A 6000-nucleotide genomic window follows, 5' to 3' on the forward strand; every position below is an offset into this window, starting at 1 on the left:
GGCCATAGTCCATCGTCCACTCAAATGGCAGGTCAATTGTCTCCTTCTGCAACTAAGATTGTAGTTATTCCATCAGATCTTCATAATGGTTCTTCTGCTATTCCGAATACTGCCATTTCTTCATGTGAAGATGTTCAGGGATAACTTTAAGAAACCCCTCCCCAGAAAAAATATGTAAAATGCAGGCAAATTCAACATTCAATACAAAGGAAACTTTTCGTATCGAGGGCGATTTTTTTGTTCAAATCAAGGCAAAAAATTATTTTCTATTGGCGAAAATTTCCTTTCCATATCAAAATTTAGTAATAATTGTGGCGAATTAAATTATTATTTTTTTGCATGCAAATCAATGTAGGCGATTTTTTTTCGGTCATAAACATTTTTGTAATGTAATAGGTGAATTAATTATTTTATATTATGCAAAATATTAATATAGTTGGCTAATTTTTTAGTTGCTATAGAGAGATTATTTAATTTTATAGTAAATTTATAGAGTCACAAGTGGGCCATGACCCATATGCCAAGTGTACAATCCCCAATGTACTTGTAGTCTGTCATTCCATTAAGATTAAATTAATAATGTGTCATTTCTTATTGCCAACTTAGTCAATGTCACTTTTCATGTTATCATTGTTATTATGAAAGGATTTAGAAATTGATGTAGACCATTGATGTAAGATCTTAGATAGATCAATGGCCTAAACTCTATTTCAGGCCTAATTTTAAGTGTTATAACATAAACTCTAAATCTTTCTGAAATCAAGACATGTGTCCCAAAGTCCAAAATATAAAATAGTTGGCTAAACTAGGGTAGTTGGAGATGTGTGTCGGTAAAATGGTAGGCGACGCTCGGCCCTAGGGAATATATTATTTTATTGTAATGGCAAAATGACATTATCCAATAAGAAGAAATTAGGTAAAGGTTGGCGAATAGTTTAAAATAAATATGTCCTAAATGTATATTACATTGGCGATTGAACCAGGATTTGGGACCAATTATGAGTAAACTAATCAACGATTAGCCTGGGATTTGGACACAAACAATTTAATATCTTGGCAAACCATTTGACCCCGTATGTAGGTTTTATTCACCAAATTGTGATTTCCCAAAGAGGTTGAATAGCCATTTGGCAAAGATTCGCCACTAAAAAAATCACTGAAGATGTTTTGATGTCAGATGGTTGGAGAATGATCAAGAAGAGGAAAGATCCACTTGTGTCTTCCTCTCATTCTTTAATTCAGCCCCAATCTAGAGTCTAGGCACGTTCTCCAGTTGCCTCCCCTAATATTCGTGATATCTCTCTTTCTTCTCACCCCAACTCCCCTTCTCCCACTGCTACATCCCCTAAAATACATGTCACCCCTCTTTCTTCTCGTCATTCATCTCCTGCACCACGCAATTACAATTCCACCTCTAGTTCTCACTCTCATCAATGCTCATGATCTTCCTCTTCTACCAAAGAATGTGATGCCAAAGATGTTGAACTCAACCTAGGTAATAGTGTCAGTGTGTTGGCTCAAGATGAATCAGCCTCTCACGATCATCATGACTTATAAAATATTGGCTTGGAATGTTCGAGGCATTTCTCTCCCTCTCTGCAAGTACACGGTGAAAGAAATGGTTTCTAAATGTAAGGTTGATGTCCTTTTCCTTTAGGAAGTAAAACTGAACAACACTAAGCTAGAACTTTCTTTACGCAATGTTTGGAAAGATGCTTCTTTTTGGTACACATCTCATCCAGATGGAAGGGGAGGGGCTATTATTGGCTTTGCTCCTTAGGTTGCCAAGTATGTTATTGATATAGGTGAGGATCCATCTCATAGCTGTGCTTGGGTTCTTACCTTTATCAATAATCAGCTCATCGATTTTTGTTCCATCTATGCTCCCAATTTTGCTAAGGAACATATTGAGTTATGAAAGTGGATGAAAGTGGATGACTGACAACCTTCCATCAATAGATTGGGTTTTAGGGGGAGACTTCAATATGGTTGAACATCCTTCTGATCATAGCTAGGTTAAACAAACCAATCTCAGTCATGAAGAATTTAATAGTTGGTTGCTATGCCGCAATTCTTTAGGCGTGATTGATCCTATTTATAACAAACTCTTGTGTCAATCCAATAATTGGTTCACCTGGTCAAACTGTAGAAGGCGCGATGATAGGAAATTGAGCAGGCTGGACAGATTTTATATATCGCCAATGCTGCTTGTGGTTTACAATTTAGTGGGGGTGGGTGTTCAAGTAGACTTATCATCTACTCTTTCTGCCAATTATCCTATCCTTTGTAATATTAAGTTATCTCATACAACAAATGTTAATAATTCTCGACCTTTCAAGCTTAATGTATCACATTTAAAGAATCATGTTTGTATAGCAGCTCTATCAAATATTTGGAGCTCCCTCTCTAAACCTCTGAATGGGGAATCTTGGGTTGAATGGTGGTGTGCAGCTATTTCTCAATGCAATAGTTTCTTATGCTATTTTGGCAAAAAAATGGCATGGAAGCATTAAGTGTAAGGAGCGATCACTTCAAGGCAAAGTTGCTTGTGCTAGGAAGCTTTTAAATAATTAGCCTAGTAACATTCACATTCAATCTTTCATTGCTATTGCTAAGGTTGAATTACGCAAAATAGAAACTTATAAGGGATAGGGGGCTAAAATCAGATCAAGACTTCATTGGATTAAAGAAGGCAATAAAAGCACCAAGTATTTCTTCAATTACCTTAACTATAAACATCGGAAATAAAGAATTGATATGATTAAGAATGAACTTGATATCCTAAAGTCTAATTCCTCTGTGATTTGTAATGTTTTCAAGCATTTCTATGAGAAACTTTTTGAGGATGACTATTGGCAAGATATCCAAGAGGGTCTAGAAGACTCTATCTATGATTTCATCCCTACTCAAATAGACACTAAGTATAGTCATTACCTAGATAGAAGGTTGACTTTACATGAGCTAGAAAATGCTTTATTTTCAATGGCTCCTTACAAAAGCCTGGACAGTGATGGACTTCCTATGGAGTTTTATCAAGCTATGTGGTTGCATATTAAGGAGGATTTCTACCATTTGCACTTGGAGGCTATTGAAAAAGGATCGTTGGGTCCTATTATCAATGGTGGTATAATTAGATTTATCCCTAAAGGAAAAAAAAGAAAATACCATTTCTGGTTGGCACCCTATAACATTGCTTAATACTTCCTACAAAATCATAGCTAAGGCATTGGCTATTAGAATTAAACCTAATGTGTAAGAAATTGTTAGACCCGAGAAAATAGGGTTCATTGCTGGAAGATTCATCCTTGATAACCTAATGTTGGCATGGGAGACATGTGAATGGGCCCAACAAATAGGCCAAAATGCTATTTTGATCAAACTTGATTTTGACAAAGCCTACGATAGAATACGTTGGAGCTTCATTTTTAGAATGCTTCAATGGTTGGGATTTGGGCCTATGTTTAAAGCCCATGTGTGAATGTCGTTCAAGGATGCTAATGCTCAGATTATCATTAATAATATGATGACAGATTCATTTCCACTACAATGATCTATACAACAGGGCTGCCCTTTATCTCCATATCTCTATGCCCTTACAGTTGATGCCTTAGGATATATGCTTAGCTATGCTAATAACATGAAATGGATTTTAGGAATCTCAATTCCCCATGATGCTGCTGTAATTAACTGACACTATGCTGATGACAATATGGTGTTTCTTCAAAATACTCAAAAAGATGTCAGTAATACTCTGGATATTTTACAGTTGTATTATGCTATTTCAAGATCCACTCTGGCCAATGACAAGACTGAATTCTTGTTGCTACAATCTGGTCCAATTCCTCATTGGATCCCTAAAGATTGGAAGCAAATCAAACATGGCAAAATCATGAGGTATCTTGGTATACCTTTTGGTATTGGGGTACCTCTTTCCAATATGTGGAGATGGTATCTTGATAGGGTTAGGAATAAACTACATAATTGGGGAAATGAATTCCTTTCCTTGGTTGGTAAAATTCAGGTTGCTAATAAAATCTTTCTAACAACTCATGTTTACTACTCATCATGTTGGATGCCTTCTAAGAAGGGATATGAGGACTTAGTTAAAATTATACGTCAATTTCTATGGGCTAAATGGGACGGTACTAGAGGTTTTATTTCTACCTCATGGGCTCATTGCATTCAACCTAAAAGCAAACAAGGATTGGGACTAATAGATCCAAGAACACAAGGATTCTGTTTGGAATCTAAATGGATAATTAAAGCTATTCATGGGAATGAGCCATGGAAGATTCTCATACAAAATCCCATTGATCTTGCTATGGTGAAAGGTAAATAGCAGCAGGTGGTACAACTTGATAAAGTTCTTCACGCCTCCTTTTCAATCAAAGCCTCCTTCACACTCCAGTCTATATGGAAAGCTTGGTAGAATATTTGTTTTCTTTTGAGTTGGAAAAGAGATTCTCTTCAACATGGCTTTAGTTTTTCCACTTCTTCTATCTGGTGGAACATACACATTCATTATTAGAATCAAGTTCTTTCCTTAATGTTTTCCAAACACTCCTATCACCTGTTTAAAAAAGGAATTACCATAGTTGGGGACCTTTGGGATTTTCATTTAATGGATTAGTTTCCATGGCACACACTTAAAACTAAATTTGGTTTGAGTAATGGTTATAAAGCTTTCCTAATTTTTGTCCAATCTCTTGTCCCTTTGGAATTGTCTATGAAACTATGTACCCCAATACAATGTAATTTTTTCAAGGACTGGTGATGGCTGTCTTCATATCCCTTTAAAGAAGGTTTATTGATGTCTGCTTTCTGTGGTGCATGTGAAAAATTGATTGAATATTAAATGGAAATGTAGATTCAATGAATCTTTTTGGCTAAAATTGTTTGCTCAAATTTGAAAGACAAAGATCAATGTAGATGCTCAATTGCTTGCTTGGAAGATTCTACATTGCAAGCTTCTCATTGAGGATAGGTTGAAATGTATAATGGTCCAGCTGATTAGTTGCCCATTCTGCTATAAACTAGAGAGTATGAGACATATTTTTTGGGACTGCTTGTTTGTGAAGATGCATTGGAATTCTGTTTTCAATGATTTGATTGCTATTTTTGATCACAAGCTAAGTTGGAAAGAGGCTCTTCTACGGGTGGGTCTACATAAAAATATTATTGCTGGTGGCATGCAACAGGTTATATTATTCCATATATGGAGGACATGGTGTACAACGGTCTTTAGTAATCACAATAGTAATCATCTGGAATTTGTACTTTTAAGGCTTTATTCAGACATCTTTTATTGTTTGATATCTCCATATCTTAAGTCTGCTTGAGTTGTCTTGCTGTCCCATAGGCTATTTTTGGCCTCGTGGACGTTAAAATTTTATCTATCTATCTATCTCTTTTATCTCAGCTTTAGGTTGCTGCTGAAAAAGATTTGAGACTGAATTTTCAGATTCAACGAATTAAGGCTCAGATTAATCAACTTCTTAGCAAGAAAGAGATCAACATCGGGCGTCACATGGCTGCATTACTACGGAATTGAATTTGGCATATAGTTGCTCCTTGTTTTGCTCTAGCTATGACATTTTCTCTATTTTGTATTGATACTGCTATTTGATTTGCTATAGCAATGTCCTATGCTATTTTTTGTGTTTCTTGCTGATTTTTTTGCAGTCTCTAACTGTAAATTTGTAACTCACATTTTTTCCAAAAAAAAAAAAAAAAAAAAGTGTATGAAAATTTTACTTTCTTGTCGCTGCACATTTTGAGTCTTTGGAAATTGTATGGGATGGACCAAAAAAATTCCATCCCTATTATAGGTAATAAAATAATAAGAGACTTGCTTGATCCCCTAGTAAGAGTCTATAAATTTAGAGAATTTATAAATAAGAGATCTTCTATAATTCTCCCAACATGTCCACGTGATTTTAGATGGAACATATATGTTTTAGTAAACAAACAAGGGTACCAAAATAAAATAAAATAATAATA

Source organism: Cupressus sempervirens, chromosome 10 (assembly GCF_028749045.1).
Source record: "Cupressus sempervirens isolate cs-2001-9-10 chromosome 10, ASM2874904v1, whole genome shotgun sequence".
NCBI lineage: Eukaryota > Viridiplantae > Streptophyta > Pinopsida > Cupressales > Cupressaceae > Cupressus > Cupressus sempervirens.